Below are 18,010 nucleotides of genomic sequence, written 5' to 3'. Positions count from 1 at the left end.
AAATCAGTAGAATATTACTTGGCTTAAGAAATCTTTCATTTTGTACATCTCTAGCACCTAGCACAACACCATAGCGAGTGCTTATTATTCAAAGGATTGACTGTCTACTTTAAGGGGCTTGGAGAAAAAACATTTGGAAAAACCTCCAAAGTTCTCATATGTAAATACAAGATCTCAGCATGAGATAATGAGAACTAGCCTGAAGTCAGTAGCTTTGGGAACTGCAAAATGACAGTAATGCTATTTACATTTGTAAGCAAAGTGCTTTGTCAACTTCCAACAATTCTAGTTAGAGCTAGAGAAGACTTTTGAGAAGGAGGTTCTTAAACTTCTCATGTATCATGCAGGTACCCCTTTGGGGAGTCTGGTGAAGCCTGTGGACCCCTTCTCAAAATAATGGTTTTGAATACATAAAGTAGAATAGTAAGACACACAAAGGAAATAAATTATACTAAAGTATAATTAGCAAAACAGTTTTTTTCTGGGGCGGCCAGGTAGCACCGCGAGTAAGAGCACCGGCTCCAGTGTGATCGAATCCCGGGCTCAGACACTTAGCACCCACCCAGAAACACCTGGCCGTGTCACCTTGAGCAAGTTACTTAACCCCAATTGCTTAGGGGCGGCCAGGTGGCTCAGCGAGTAAGAGCACCGGCTCCAGTGTCGGGATGAATCCGGGCTCAGATACTCAGCACCACACCCAGAAATAACTGGCCGGGTAACCTTGAGCAAGTTACCTAACCCCAATTGCTTAGGGGCGGCCAGGTGGCTCAGTGAGTAAGAGCACCGGCTCCAGTGTTGGGGTGACCTGGATCAAAATCCGGGCTCAGACACTCAGCACCACACCCAGAAATAACTGGCCGTGTAACCTTGAGCAAGTTACTTAACCCCGATTGCTTTAAAAAAAAAAAAAAAAAAAAAAAAAAGAAAAAAAATATTTTTTTAAAAAAAAAAAAAAAAAGAAAAAAAGGGGGGGGGGGGGCTCCAGGTTAAGAACCCCTCTTAGTGACTGAATAGCACAAATGAGTATAATGAGGCCAGAGAAGTTAAGTGACTTGCCCAAGGTCACATAGAGACAAAGCAGGGATTTGAACCCTAGTCTTCCATCTCTATCTGGTGCTTATTAGAACAATAAGCTGCTGTATCTGTAACTTCCTGGAGGACAAAGGCTTTGTTTTTCACCTACTTTAGATGCCTCGAAGTCAGCACAATATAAGGATGCCCAATAAACAGATGTCATTGAGGAAAAGAAAATCTGAGGCAGAAAATAAGTTGAATAAACCACCTGGAATTACACTAGAAGGACTCATTGTAAGACGTGATAAACAAAAGTGAAGGTTTTCTGTTAAAAATAATAACAAACAGCTCAGGAAATCAGTCCTCTAAGCACCGTAGGCACACAGAGGCACTAAAGAACCAGGTAAGACTCGAAAATAGACTTTTTTTTTTCTTGATCAAAAAGAATACACAAACCTACCCCAAATGAACTCCATTGTAATAATCATGGTAACATAATTTTCTCTTAGAATTCCTGTTGGGATTTCTGAGAGTCCAATTCAATCCATCCGATAGACATTTATAAAGTGCCTACTATGTGCCCAGTACTGTGCTAAGCACTGGAAATACAATTAATAAAAAGAAAAACAGTCCTTCACCCCACTAGAAAATAAACTCAGGGAGTTTACCATCTAATGGGAAGAGCCAACACAGAAGGAGGCAGGAAAGGGGGGAGGAGTCAGGGGTGTCTATAAAAGACTGTCTAGAATACTAACTAGAACACATTTTATTTATAGACCCCACCCCCACCCCCAACATACACACACAGAGTCATCTCAAATCAGGAAGAGGGGACACTACTGACCTATGTTGAATTTGACCACACAGAAAAGATTATCAGGTGCCCTTCTCTAATCTGAAGCACTCTAATCTCATTACCAACCATTCAGTCTCTATTTAATGATTTAATTTTAAACATCTACTGTCCACAGGCAAAAGGTGCCTTTGGGGTGACTACATTGACCAAACTTTGTTATCTCCATTCTCCTAGCACAAGGCTCTCCACTGAATCCATGAACATGATAAACATTTGTTGAATTGAATTTTAAAATGTGGCTGGGTATCTTGGCATACAGCTCTGCATTCAGACAACTTGGTGCCAATGCTAATAGAAGTCAAAAAGCTAGGTTTTCAATCCTGGCTCTGATACTTATCTTTGACCCTGGGTAACTCAGTTCACCTTTCAGAGGATGAGATTCATCACCTTTAAGATGGAGAGAATAACATCTTTTTGTTGTTTTGCACTACTTACTTCATAGGGTTGTTGACAAAGTTGCATATAGAAAATAAGGCAAGCAGGTGGTGCAGTAGATAGATTGCTTGTCCTGGAGTCAGGAAGACTTTAGTTCAGAATCCAGTCTTACTTACTAGCTGTGTGACCCTGGGCAAGTTACTTAACTTCTGTCTGCCTCAGTTTCCTTGTCCCTAAAATGGGGATAATAATAGCAACTACTTCCCAGAGTTATTGTGAGGATTAAATAAAATAATTGTAAAGCACTTAGCTCAGTTTCTGGCACATAGTAAATCCTATATAAATGTCAGTTGCTGCTGCTGCTACTACTGCTACTGCTACTACTACCACCACCACTAAGACCATTACTACTACCCATATGACCCTGGGGAAGTTACTTAACCTCTGTCTGCCTCATTTTCTCCATCTATTAAATGCAGAAGATTACAGTACTACCTTCCAGGGCTGTCATAGGGATGAAATGATGTAAGAATTATAAAGGGCTTAGCACAATCAATGCCTGGCAAATAATATAAGTACTATATAAATGCTAGCTATTATTATTATAGAAAATATGGCACAGAAATATGGGTCATGAGATCTTAACTTAGAGATATAACACTCAAGTTCTTTGCATTATTGGATTTTTGTTTGGTTCATTTTTTTTAAGATTAGGAATAGTGGATATACAATTCTGGCAAGGTACACATTATACTGCAAAGATATTTTCCAAATAATCCCACTGGAAAAATCTCCATTTAACTCCAGAAAGAAATGACCTTACATTTGTGGAATCAAAGTCTTTCCTTCACCTTGTTTCCTGTTAATTGATATTCTAAAGGGACTGAGAGCTTAGTAGTAATAATAATATTGGCTAACATTTATATAGCATTTTGAGATTTGCAAAGCACTTATATATATATATATACATATATATATTAACTCTTTTGATCCTCACAACAAACTTGTGCAGTGGATACTATTATTATCTCCATTTTACAGTTGAAAAAGCTGAGGTTGACCCAGGCTAAGTGATTCATCCAGAGTCACACAGACAGTAAGTGTCTGACGCAAGATTGGAACTCAAGTCTTCCTGACTCCCCTACATGAACCACTGTACCACCTCATTGCCTGCATTTCTATGGTTCTTAGTTTTTCTGAAGAAAGGGTAGTGTATATACTATCAACCACATTTTGTAGATGAGGAAACTGAGGCTCAGAAGGGTTAAGTGACTTGCCTGAAGTAAAAAAAAAACAACTGGTTAGTGGCTGAAAACCAAATCTCTGAAGTGCAAGTCAATTATTTATTCCATTCTGGCTCTTGAAAATATATGCTAATCTTAAACATATTTATCAAGTTGATGAATGGGCTTTGTTTTTTTAACATGCTTACTTTCCTGCCTAATTTTCCTTTGTGATACATATTAATACAAGTGATTGCCTAATATCTTTTAGTAAAGAATTAACCAACATTTGGAGGAATGGCAGTTCTCATACTATACTAATTTTGAGTCAGAAACACCTTCAAGGTTTTCACAAGACTTCTTTTGTGTAGGTGCAATCAAAGCCTGGAACACATGAAAGATATAAACCAGTTGGGCCTGAAGCAATTTTCTCTACTAACAATTAGAAGAGCTAATTCAAGTAAAGACAACATTCTTAAACAAACAAACAAAAAGAATACTCAGCAGGGAAGTCACCTTCAATAACAATTAGCTGGCAAAGAGGAAACTCAAGGCCAATAACAGCATCACAAAAACAGTCTCAGAACTGGAATCAATTAACAAGCCCGTATTCAGCTCCAGTTGTGTGCCAGACTCTGTGGTAGGCGCTGGAGATATAAAGGCAAGAAAAAAAAAGAGAGAGAGACAGTCCCTGCCCTCCAAGGGCATTGATATTCTATCTGATGGGGGCCTTGGAGGCCATCTACTTAGAATACCCTCCACAACATCCTCAATACCTAATGGGTAGGAACCCACTATTTTTACCCCCAAAATCGAGTCCAGCTTATTTGCCTGAAGTAGTTTTCTTCCCACTTTCATGAAATTTAATGCTTGAAAAAAAGCCTCTTTAACTTAATGTGTTAAAGACCGAGTCTGCACAAAGAAAGCAAGGCTGTTGGCCTGCAGTGCTAATGCTAGGCAGCTATGTGATGTGGGACAAGCTCAATCAATCCCTCTGAGAGTGTTTTCTAGTCTCTAAAAAAGGGGAGGGGGTACATTAGTACTCACAATACCTACCTCATGGTGTTATTGTGAGGAAATTGCTGTTATGCAAATGTGAATTGTTGCCATTGTCTTACACAAATGGAATCCATTCAACAAAAATAACAAATCTGAAGCTCATAACATTCAGGGCCCTGGACCAGATATTGTATGGAACATGGATTTATTTACTGCCTCCTTGTAATGGTAAGGGAATTTGAAGATCTTCCCTGCCCCTGAATGGGCCTCAATCCGAGACCAAGAGAAGCTTGTTTAGGGGAGGCTTGTTTTTCCAGGAAGGCCCACCCCTTTTGTTACTTTGTAATTAGGCAGTGGGTTTAAAGGTTGTGAAGTACTCTGACCCAGGAGAAGCCTATAGATAAACCCCGAGGTGAGATTTTGCTTTGGGGCTCACTTATGGGAAAAGATATGTGATTTGGCCAGATGAAACTCTGGACAGCCTTTGAGCCCACCGGCTTTGAAAACCCAGATGTCAGCGCTTCTCTTTCTGGTAACTAACACTGTATGTATGTAATGATAAGATAGCTAGAAGCCCTGTCTGTTGGTTTGTTTAATTGTATTATTTTCTCTGTATTTTTTGTCTGCTTGTAATTTCTGTTTGTATTTTCTGAAGTTCAGGGTTCTGGCTTTTTCCCTTGAACCAAGTGAATGATATCTGTTTGATTAAAGTAAGATTGTTAATTTCTTTTGAGTTGCTTTCCTTTATAAAAGCAGATCAAAGAATCTGTGCTAGCTGCCATCCTGGGTATGCTAGGGTGTTTGCTGGTACACTCCTATGTGCCAGGCACTGTGCTAAGAACTTTGTAAATATTATCTCATTCGACCCTCACAACAACCAGGGGAGATAGGTACTATTATTATCCCCACTTTACAGTTGAGGAAACTGAGGCAGACAGAGGATGTGACTTGCCCAGGGCCACACAGTTAGTTGATGTCCGTGGCTGGACTTGAACTTGGTTATTTCAATCTTGTACGCCCAGTGCACTATCCACTGAACCACCTAGGTACCTAATGTTTTGTTTTGTTTTTAAGAAAAGAGACAATCCCTTATTTTGGTATGGTAGGAAGAGATGCCAGAGCCACAAATAACTCCAATGCAAATTAAAATTTGAATTCGTAGAATGGATAGAGAGCTGGGTCTGTAGTGGAGAACATCTGAGCTCAAATATGGCCTCAGACACTTACTAGCTGTGTCATTTAATCTATGTCTGCCTCAGTTTCCTCAAGTGTAAATTGGGGATAAGAATACTACCTACCTCCTAGGGTTGTTGTGAAGGTCAAATGAGATAATATCTGTAAAGTGCTTAGTAAAGCATATAGTAGGTACTTAAAAATCTCTTCCTTCCTCCATCCCTCCCTCTATAAGTGCCATGAGGATTAGAATCAAGGAATCTCTGGGGATTATCCCAATATCAAGTTTAAACAAGGGGAAAATGAGAGCTGTGCTTTCAAAAAGTCTTGTGCCTGCAGTAAACACTTCTGTAAAGCACGGTACATTCATCTAGGTTGCTTATCATTATAATTACATATATATAGGCAGCTTTTGCATCTCATTTAATCCTCCTAACTCACACATAAGATAGTTAAGAATGTAGGATTCCTATTGTACAGAAGAGGAAGAACCTAAGATTCCAGTCACTCATTGAAAATCCTGCACCTGGTAAGGACAATGCTGGCATTCAAACCTAGTCCTTGTGACTTCTAGAGATAGAGTCTGTGCTGTACTATTCGGTAATCAGTCAAACTCTCATCAGACTCTGACCTTAAGAAAAGATGGGCTAGACCATTGAAGCAGGATAGACTGTGGGCAAGAGTACAGTGAACTACAAGTGCTTGGAGGTCCTTTTCAAATAAATAATATTACCTCTCTAGTCTGTTTATTCAACAGGCTTCTGGCTAAAAGCCCCCCTTCCTTTTACTTTTGGGTAAGATCCTAATTCTCTCCTAACATTAAAGAACCCTGTGCCCACTGGCCACATTAAGAGTCAGAGTAGAGGGGTTCAATCCTACTTCTGTGACTTATCTTGGTCAAATCACTTAATCTCTCTGGGCCTCAGTTTTTGCATCTATAAAATGATGGGGGATGGGTAAGACTAGATGAACTTTAAGGTCCCTTTCAGCTCAGTTTCTAAGAGACTATGATTCTATGGTTCTTTGAGTACACAGGAGCCAAGAAAGGATTTATCTTCTGGCTTGGTATTTGAAACTCTTCACAACATGCCCCATTCCTGACTCTGTGGTCTTCTTATATCTTACTGCTCTCCACAAAATCTCCAATATACAGACAAGCTGGTTTACTTGCTGACCCCTACACATTATCCTCCATCTCCTACTACATTGTCTTTGTATCCACCGCTCCCCATGCCTAGAATGCACTCCCTTTTACCATCTACCCCTTAAGTTTCCCTAGCTTCCTTCAATACTCAGTTCAAATTCCACCTTCTTTAAGAGGGCTTTCCTGTTCTTTCTCCATCCCAATCCCTTCATGTCCAAGATTACCTTCCATCTATTCAGGATATATCATTAATTGTTCATGGATAGGTAGGGCTAATATAATAAAAATTACAATTCTATCTAAATTAATTTACTTATTTAGTGCCATACCAATAAACTACCAAAAATTATTTTATAGAGCTAGAAAAAAATAACAAAATTTGTCTGGAAGAACAAGACAAATATCAAGTGGATTAATGAAAAGAAATGGTAGGGAAGGTAGCCTAGTCATACAAGACCTTAAATTGTATTATAAAGCAGCAATCATAAAAACTACCTGGTACTGGCTAAGAAATAGAGTGGTGGATCAGTGGAATAAGTTAGGTACATAAGACATAGGTCAATGACTATAGTAATCTGCTATTTGATAAACCCAAAGACTTCAGCTTCTGGGATAAGAACTCACTATTCGACAAAAACTGCCGGGAAACTGGAAAACAGTTTGCAGAAACTAGCCATAGACCAACATCTTACATAAAGTCAAAATGGGTACACGATTTAGATGTAAAATCTGATAATATAAGCAAACTAGCAGAGCAAGGAATAGTTTACCTGTCATATTTATGGAGAATGGAAGAATTTATGACCAAACAAGAGTTAGAGAACTTATTATTAAATGCAAAATGGATCATATTGATTACATTAAATTGAAGTCCTTTAAGAATAAAAAACCAATTTGTGCAAGTGATAGTGACACTGTGGGTAAGGAGGTTGCTTAACTTCTGTCCAAGTGACCCATATCATCCCTAATATACCTGACCAGGTAAAGAACTGGCCTAAGTGGCCATGCAAAAGAGGAACTTCTGCTCTTATCTGGAAAATAGAGATACTGTGTTTCCCCGATAATAAGACACTGTCTTATTAATTTTTTTGAAAGAAAAACACCAGAGGGCTTATTTTCAGGGGAGGGCTTATGTTGTCCTGCCTCAGCTCTCCTCCGTGGCACTGCTTTCAATGGCACCAGCAAGCAAATCACTGGGGAAGAACAGGATGACACGCTCACTGCTGCAGCTCTGATTGGATGCAGCTCAGAGCGCAGCGTGCGTTTCATGGGGGGGGGGGGGGGGTGCATACAGAGGGTACCGTAATGTAGCGTGTAGCGCAGGGGGTCACCTTCACTCCAGTAGAAATCTCAATAGGGCTTATTTTCGGGGGAGGGCTTATTTTAGAGGAATCTTACACAGTAAGGGGAGGGCTTATTTTTGGGATAGGTCTTATTATCGGGGAAACACGGTAGCTGAGAAAGGAAGAAGGGAGATTATAGTTCAGTAGGTTGAGCATGTCTAGAAGTCAGGAGATTTGGCCTCTAGTCCTATCTCTGCCATTAACTTGTGTGACCTTAAACAAGCCACTTCATATTTTTCAGTCTCACAGATCATCCAACTAACCCGCTCCTTTCAAAAATGAAGAAAATAAGGTCCTTCCCAACTCCAAAATTCTTTAAGGTTTAAAAAATATTTTCCTTACAACATCTCTGTGAGCCTACTAATGTGAGGATCACTATTTCCATTTGACAGTTGAGAAAACTGGGATTGAAAGATTTAAGTGACTTGTCCAGGGTCACAAAGTTGGAAAGTGTCAGAACTGGATCCAGAATCTGTCTCTGGATCCAGCATGCTTTCCCCTTCACAGACAGGGAGCTAAGTTTAACTAGGACGCTATCCTTTCCCTACTTTGGTCTTTACGTGTTTCATTTGTAAAAGCTGGCCTAGATGACCTCCGATCACTTCCCAATCTGGATCTTTTAATAATCTAGTGAGATGTCACTGACCCCTGTTACTCCTCCATAAGAAAAAAGACATGAATTTGAATTATATTTCCTGTGGTGAAGACTGATCCTGCATGAATTTGCCTATTCTTATAACCTGGTTCTGTCCTGGGATCAAAGCACACATTTTCAAAATAGGAGATATGACATGTGTTAGAGACTGGAGCTAGAGAACCAAACAAATTAAATGGACCCATAAGCAAAGTTTTCACTGATGATGATGATGATGATGATAGTAGTGGTGGTGGTGGTGGTGGTGGTGGTGGTGGTGATGATGATGATGATGTTCTAACAAACTAAGCAAACCCACTGTCTGTGTTTTAGTCTCAGGTCAGTCATTGATTTGCTCTTTGACTTTGGAGAAGTGATTCTCTTCAACCTCAATTTTCCATCCTTAAAAAAGAATGGGTTGGGGTGGCTAGGTGGCACAGTAAATAGAGCACCGGCCCTGGAATCAGGAGGACCTGAGTTCAAATCCAGCCTCAGACAACCCAAAACTAACTGTGTGACCTCGGGCAAGTCACTTAACCCCAATTGCCCTACCTTCCCCCTCCAAAAAGAAAAAAAAAAGAATGGGTTGGACATAGGATTTTCTAAGAGAAACACTGATCTTCTGCTCTGATTAATAAAATCATAAAAGACTGTGTTTGGGTCAAGAGGGAGGGAAAGAGTAAAGAATATGGGAGAGACACTGGAATATTTACAAACATAGTAAATAAAGGATCAAATGATAAAGTATTTCCTTAATGGGAAATACTTCACTGAATCTCAGAATTAGAAGAGACAAAACCATATATAAACAAGATTCCCCTCTACAACACACTCAACAAGGGATCATCCAGGCTTTGCTTTAGGACGGGACCTTCCCCATCAGCCCATTCCATCTGCTTTGGGATAACTCTAATTATTAGCAAGCATTTCTTTCCATAAAGCCTGAAAATACCTCTTTGCACTATCTACCCATTGTCCTAGTTCTTCCCTCTGAGACCAAGAAAAAAAATAAAAGTCCAATTTCTCTTGCTTATGTAGTTCTTCAAATCTTTAGAGATAGCTTTCATGCTGAATTTGAGCCCTTCCCATCCTGTTTTCCCTGCTCTGGAAGTGATCCAATTTATCACTGACCTTCTTAAAACATATTTCCTGAGTACTGAACATAGTGACTGAACATAATATTACAAGTGTAGCTTGTAATGTGGCCTAAGTTCACATTAACTTTTTTGACTGTTCTATTGCACTGATTCATATTGAAATTTGGTCCCTAAAACCTCCATATTTTTATAGCTGAACATTTGGTCACTTTCTGTTCTCCCAGGATATCCATTACTCCTATTCCACCCCCAGCCCCCTCAGTAAAACAAATCTAATCCTATTTTCAAATGATAACAAAACAAATACATAAAAATAGCTGTCATCTCCACCCCAACCTGGTCTACTCATCCCTCCTCCATCCATAAAACATCATCAGTTCTTTTAATTGATACCTGTATGGTAAAGTCTTCTACTCAATTACGCGGAAGCAGCTTTGTGCAGTGAAAAGAGCCCTAGAAAAGTTGAAAGTTACAGTTCTGTCCTCCACTTACAAGTTGCGTGGCCTTAAACACTGATTGTAATTCATATCTCCATAGAAACATAAGGTTGACAGACCTTTGCAGCAGGTGTAGAAAGTATCATTTCCCTCATTTTATAAATGATGAAACTGAGGCTCAGCGTGCTTAAATGAGTAGCCCATGATCACAGATTTAGGTATGAAATCAGAGCTGGGAGCTCAGGTTTCTAGTGACAGGCCCAATGAACTTCCCACCACAACAACATCACCTCTGAACTTTCTTTTCTTTATCTATAAGGACTTGCACTATACACTTACCAGGTTTGTTTGGAACATCAAAAGTGCAAGTATTTATAAATTGTAGCATTCTATAAATACAAATGTAGCCTTCTACATATTATTATATACCATTTTACATTGTTACAACCAAATCAGCAGCATGTGGAGGGGAGGGAGATAGCTCATATCAATACTGTTCCATTGGAGGATAATTCAGCAATACTGAAAAGTTAGAGAGGAACTCTCTGCTCAGGAATGATTGACCTTCTAAGTAATAATCAGCCTCTCAGCTGGCTGAAGTTTCATTATGCAGAGACATTTGAGGAAAGATACTCCCATCATTATATCAGGCAGAGTTCCTTTAAAAACAAAGGACTACCCCAGAGTGAGTCAGCCTACATCGTTATTTCAGCTCATTTCACTTGGGAGTAGTTCAGTTTTGTCCAAAACTCAAACAAAACTCATGCTTTAGTAAGAGATTAAAAATTAAATGCCAACAGAGAGCCCCACCTTGAGTCACGTGACTTGGGGTAATAAGAGAATCACAGGTCCAGTCACTATTCCTATTTCCATTTCACAGAAGAGGAAAAAGCAGCCCCAAAATTAGAGGTGAGTTGACCAAGGTTACCTAGGTTCAAAGCAATTAAGTAGCAGTGTGGACATTCAGACCCAGGTCAGGGGACTCCAAATCCAATACTTTTCCTATTACACTAGACCTGCGGTTTTTAACCTTTTTGTGTGTGTGACATGAAAGGCCTTGGCAATCTGATGAAGCCTTAGGATAATGCTTTTCATTAATGAATAAAATCTAACTAATATGATTTTTTAAAAAAGTATATCATAATACAGTTATCAAAAAAAGTTTTTAAAAAATGTTCACAGATCCTAGAATAAACAACTCTTCACTAGACTCACGTAGCATGAGCTGAAGTTTTTTGATTTCCAAATTTCAGGGATCAAGTATTTTTTTAGTGATTTATACTATAAAAAAGTGGCAGGATTGGACAAAAAAAGGACCCCCTTCAAAGTATCATTCCGGATCTGAACATGAGTAGTGAATGATGTCAATAAATACAAGCATTAACAAATGCTGTTTTCCTATTCACCTTCCTCTCAGCTCGGTAGCAGAGTTCCAGAAATCTACTCTGAAAGAATGATGTGAATGATAAAAAAAAAAAAAAGTCCTCTTTCATTTATGTGTAACACTTGTACTTGGCTAACATTTCTGACTACCCAAACTTAAGAATGTGTCAAGTGTTGTATCCACATCCTTTAATAGTTTTTCCTTTTAAGTTATGGTGGAGTCTGTGTTCTTTGTGATTATAGGGGTCTGACCTTTTTAAAATCCTGATTAAATCATTTTAATTGCATTTTCCCAAGGATATGATGCCTAGTTGTGCAACTGACTTCCTCTCTCCTGGTCTCCATTTCCTGGTCTGTAAAATGGGCTAATAACACTTATACTCCCTACCTTATCATTTCATTTCTAGACTATTGAAATAGCCTGCAGGTTGGTCTTCCTGCCTCAGGCTTCTGACCTCAGTAGTCCATCGTCTGATTAGCCATGTGATCTTCCTAAAACACAGATCTGACTGTCCCTCCTATATTCAAGAAATTATAGTAGCTTCCTATTATCTCTCGAATCAGATACAAAAATCACCTGTTTTGCTTTTAAAGTCCCTCAACCTGGTGCTTTCCTTCCTTTCTTTCCCTTCTTAAAATTTCCTCTACTCTACATTCTCTATAACCTTGTGATAATGACCTTCTTGTTTTACCTTAACCTATACCTTTCCTTAACCTGTACCACTATCTCCTGACTGTACCTTTTCACTGGCTGCTTCGCATACTTGGAATACTCTCTCTACTTCCTGGTTTCCTTCAAGCCTCACCTCAAATCCCTCCTTCTGCAGGGAGACCTTTCCCTGCCTCCACCCCACTCACCTTTACCAGAGCTTTCTGTCTGAGATTATCTCCAGTCTCCACTATCTATTTTGGCTATGAATAGTTGCTTGTATGCTGTCTTTCCTGTTAGTATGTAAGCTCCTTGAGGGCAGGCAAGGTTTTTGTCTTTCTCTGTATCATAGTGCTTAATATAGTATCTGTCACTAGGAAGCATTTAATAAATGCTTGTTGACTTGTTAACTTGACTCATAGGACTATTGCAAAGAAAGTATTTGGCAAACTTTAAAAGCATGGTTGAAATGATAGTTACCTATGATTATTTTAATTCGTTACAATTGTCACTATAGTAAAAATCTTCATAAGTCATAGGTGAGAAGCCATGAAAAGTGGAAGATCATAGGTTTAAGATATCAAAAGTACTCTCCTGTATTATAGATGTGTGCCTTGACACATATAGCATGTGGGCCTGTAGTGAATACAGAATGGAACAGATAGGATGGTGAAAACTAACTGCACTTTCCTAGTCAATGAATACCTTACTAAGTGGGCTGATATCTGAAGAACTGATTCACATTTTGTGAACCCCAAATTGAGATACATGGTCACTTACCACACTTTGTTGACATCACCCAGAAGGACAGCCTTCCCCAGCCCATCCTCAACTTAGGGAGAATTTCTTCTCTGTATTAAAGTCACCTATCCCTACTTCACAGAAAAAGTTCTGTGAGCATTCAAGTGCTATCTGAATGTGAGCCATGAGGATGGTGATAAGAATGGCATACAATAGTCCTGGGACTCATTTCTTCCCAGAAGGTCAGTTAAGGTTCTTGATGCTTAGATATTTTCCTGCTGGATAGGTCATAAATACTTTAAGTGGTATCAAGAATTGCAGGAAAAACTACTGAGGAGGATCTGTGCTGTATAGCAATCTGTGATGATTCCAGAGGTAAGCAATCCTTAATAATTCCAGTATTTTAGGAAGAACATCCTTAGAGGTCATCTAGGCCAACCCCTTCACTTTATAAAAGAGAAAATGGAGAAGTGAAGAAATTTGATGTAGAGTGCTGGACCTGGTGTTAGGAAGACTCACCTTCCTGGGTTCAAATCTAGCTTCAGACACTTACTAGTTGTGTAACCTTAGGCAAGTCACTTAACCCTGTTTGCCTCAGTTTCCTAATCTGTAAAATGAGCTGGAGAAGGAAGTGGCAAACCACTCCAGTATCTTTGCCAAGAAAACCTATATGGGGTCATAAAGAGTCAGACATGACTGAAAGGACTGAACAACAGCTCACAGAGCAAGCTAGTAATAGAAGATCAGATAATAGAACCCAATTATCCTGACTCCCAATTCAGTCACTGAACAGAATAATCTATTGAAAAAAAAAATTATATAAAACAGAGGTGTCAAACATGTAACCCGTGTAGCCAGCAACACTCGAACCAGATTAAAATGTATTTGGGAAATATTTAACAAAATAAAAAATGATGTGATAATACACAGATAAGATTACATTTTAAGACTCAGTCTCGGCGATCCTTACGCATGAACTGGTCGTCCCTGTTTGAGCTTGACACCGCTGGTGTAAAAGACAATATTGAGGATATATATGACCAGTGAAGTAGAAAGTCCAGCCATATAGCAATAACTAAGGATTCTGTGACACCAGATAGACAATTTAGATGTTGCTTTGCTACCCAGACGATGTTAAAGGAATCAGAAGAAAGTCTGTAACACCAAGGTTACATGCTAGGTTTTCTGTGTGGGTGGTAAATGTCTGAGGCCGGAACTGAACTCTGGTCCTCCTAACTCTGGGGCCAGCACTCTACTCACTGAGCCACCTAGCCGCCCATGGTCATATCTTCTTACCATACTATGAGCTTCTTAAGGTTAGGAACTAATCTCCCCCCAGAGACCATTGTACACAGTAGGCACTTGTTGAACATTTGTATAACTCTTCCGGGATACATGATGTGAAAGCTCTGTGTATATTGTTCTCTAATGAACTGAGCCTATGCAAGTCACATATATAATACTACTAATAATAGCTGATGTTTACATAGTAGGACTGGGCAGCTAGGGGGCTCAGTGGATAGAGTGCTGGGCCTGGAGTCAGGAGACCTAAACTCAAATCTGGCCTCAGACACTTACTAGCTGTGTGACCATGGGCAAGTCACTTAACCTTTTTTGCCTCAGTTTCTTCATCTATAAAATGAACTAGAGAAAGATATGGCAAACCTATCCGATATCCCTGCCAAGAAAATCCCAAATGGGGTCAAAAAGACTTGGGCTCAACTGAAAACTGACTAAACATACACATAATAGGATGATATCTTGAGGATAAGAATTGCATGGGATGCTAGTGTATAAGTGGGTTGTAATCAGTGCTAGTGCTGTATTGTCTACAATGTTTCATTGTGAAAATAAAAATGAGACCATTGACTTTTCTCTCATATTTTGGGTATTTGAACTTGTTAACCAACCTCTCCTTCTAAGGTCTCTCTCCACCCCAGGCTTCAGATGATTGCCACACTGTTCTGGTCATTCCTCCAGAGGAAAATGATTTTTCCCTCCTCAGATTTCTATGTATTATACTTTATATCATCCTTATTTGTGTACATATCTTATCCCCTTACTAAATCCTAAATTTTCTGAAAATTGAATCTGCAACATTTTTCATCTTTGTCTCCTGGGCGTGGTGGATAGAGGAATGGATTTGGAGTTAGGAAGATACTTAGTTCAAGTCTTGTCCCTAGAACATACTATCTATATGACCCTGGGCAATTCACTTAATCTCCCAGTGCTTCAGACAATTCTTTAAGACCATAAATTGCCTGAAAGGTGCCAATCTGTATTGGCATAGGAGGTCCATGTGATGAAATCACATTTCTGGTCAAAAAAAGAAAAAAAATACATAGTTCTGTGCACTTGAGATTTGCAATAAATGTTTGATGAATGAAAATTTCCTCTTTATCTCTCTCACTGATTCTTTTCTTTCTCCATTATTATTGCCCCTTCTTTTTCTGGAATCTTTGAAAATTTGTACTTGGCCCTCTTTTCTCCTTCCAGCACTGTCTTCTAGGCTATTTCAGGTTTCAAACACCACCATCATGCCAATGCCTTCCAGAACTAATGCCAGACTCACATCTATAACTGCCTGCAGGTTATCTCCTCAGATACAATATGTCCAAAAATTTATTTATCCTAAACTCCTGCCCTCACTAGATCTGTCTTTGACTTATCAGCCCAACCCATTCTCCCAGATTAAAAATTTGGGAGTTGTCCTTGATTCTTCCTTCTCACTCACTTCTTATTTTTTTTAAGCAAGTTAACAAGGCCTATCAAATAATAATAATAATCATTAATAATAATATCTAGGATTTATATAGCACTTTAAGGTCTATGAAGAGCTTTGCAAATATCTAATTTTCCCTGCTTTAACAACTCTGGGAGGTAGGTACTATTATTCCCATTTTACAGCTGAGGAAACAGAAAAGATATTTGGCCCAAGGTCACATAGCTAGTAAGTGAGGCTACATTTGAACTTCAATTTTTCTCACATCTATCTAATGTTTATCTTGTGTGTCACAACTGAAAAACCTTGGGGTGGCTAGGTGGCGCAGTGAATACAGCACTGGCCCTGGAGTCAGGAGGACCCAAGTTCAAATCTGGACTCAGACACTTAACACACACACACACACACACACACACAAAACTACGCGTGTGACCTTGGGCAAGTCACTTAACCCCAATTGCCCTACCTTCCCCCTCCAAAAAAGAAAAAAAAAGAAAAACCTTGTTAGCAAGATAATAGATCTCCCTTCATTGTATATGAACAGTAACATGTATAGAGATAATGTATTTCTTTGAATTAATGGAACAACTTAGCTCAGAGAGAAAAGCTGACATGACAAAGAAACATGGCTTGGGCAATTTTACAACTTGTTGAGGAGTGACACAGAATAGAATTGATTACAAAATGAAATCAGAATCAATTTGATTTTCTTTTTTTTTTTTTAGGTTAAGTAACTTGCTCAAGGTTATACGGCCAATTATTTTGTGTGGGTGCCAAGTATCTGAGGCCGGAACTGATCCTGGGTCTCCCGACGCCAGGGCTGGTGCTCTTACTCACTGCACCACCTGGCCGCCCCTCAATTTGATTTTCTTACCACCCTTCTCCAATCCCACTATCAAAGCTCTTGTACAGCAGATACCCCACATCTGAAATGCTGTAATAGTGCCTCCTAATAGTCTGCCCACTGCTACTCTTGCCTCTCCTCCCAATTTATCCTTGATACTAGTAATCTCTAAAGTGAACTGAAGATTGAGAACAAGGGGTAGTGATCAATCAATGAAAACATGAGTTGTACTCTCTCCCCTCCTCGAGGTTATATAGGACTTGTCCCCAACATAGTTAAAGATCAAAATTCCCCTACTTCAGTCCCATCAGTGGCTTCTCGTGTTCCTGATGTTGTTCCCTCATGGCAATTCCAACAAAAACAAGGTCCAGGCACCAGCAGCAGCTGAACAAGCAAACTCCCCCTCCTTCCCCCTCTCCCCCAGATCATGGCATGGCTGTCACAGGTGCCTCAGCAGGAGGGCTCTGCCATCTGCATCTCAGTAAATCTCCCCTACTCTTTGCCTTTTTTTTGTGAAAAAAGCAACTAGCACTGAATGAGTGCTATGGACAGGTTGCTCTTTCAGTTGCATATCACATTACATTATCTTTCTTCCCAAACCCAGCTCTCTTTACCTTGAGGACACCACCATCCTTTTCTCTCTGGTTCTCAAACTCTTCTTTATCCTTGACTAAACTCTGAAATGAAACTGATTTCTGAAAAGTTACCAGTGCTCACTAAATTATCAATCTGTCTTTCCTCGATTTTCATCTTTTTTGATGTCTGTGCAGCATTTGACATTGTCCACCACCTTCTCCTTCGGAATATTTTTTTTCTGGGCTGCTGAAAACAACACAAGTGAGTCATCTACAAAAGCTCTCAGATTTGCATGTTTTAAAAACTCCAAAATGGAAGATTTTTAAAACAGGTTAGAAAATTCTAAATCAAAAACCATTTGGTAAAAATATAAAAATACACCTTCCTATTAGTCTACAAGTTTACTTGATTGACCTCAGGGAAGAAAGAAACTTGTTAACCAGATTTCAACAAAAACCTTTGTATGATTGATGGATGGACATTTAAAAAATGATTATCATGATTTAGTAAGTGCAGTTTATATGCACTTCTTCCATTCAAAGCTATGCATCTTTAATATATGGTATCTTTTCCATATCTCACAACAATTCAATCAAATGCTGAAAAAAAGCTAAACTTAGAACCAGATCTTCTAATTGTTGTATCACAAAGCATCCAAGGTTTTTAAAATAATAAAACATGTACAATCACATTGCTTTCATTAAAAATATAATTAATAAAATATTATTTTCAAAATGTTATTTTAGTTTATCTTATCTTTTTAAATTGTGTAAGTTTTGTACTATAACATAATTATTAGT

General features: G+C 39.0%; 1 protein-coding gene across 4 annotated transcripts in view; it reads right to left on the bottom strand.

Moving 5' to 3' along the window:
* The window catches only part of SYNE3 (spectrin repeat containing nuclear envelope family member 3), a 237,184-nt gene that overhangs the window by 188,618 nt on the left and 30,556 nt on the right, over positions 1–18,010 (bottom strand). The window lies entirely within an intron of this gene.

The sequence above is a fragment of the Petaurus breviceps genome, unplaced genomic scaffold, assembly GCF_028583685.1.
Source record: "Petaurus breviceps papuanus isolate PSGF00001 unplaced genomic scaffold, PetGlider_PUasm1.0 685, whole genome shotgun sequence".
NCBI classification, from domain to species: Eukaryota; Metazoa; Chordata; class Mammalia; order Diprotodontia; family Petauridae; genus Petaurus; species Petaurus breviceps.
Note: the sequence above shows the minus strand (reverse complement) of the source record. Positions and strands in the feature narration are given on the sequence as shown.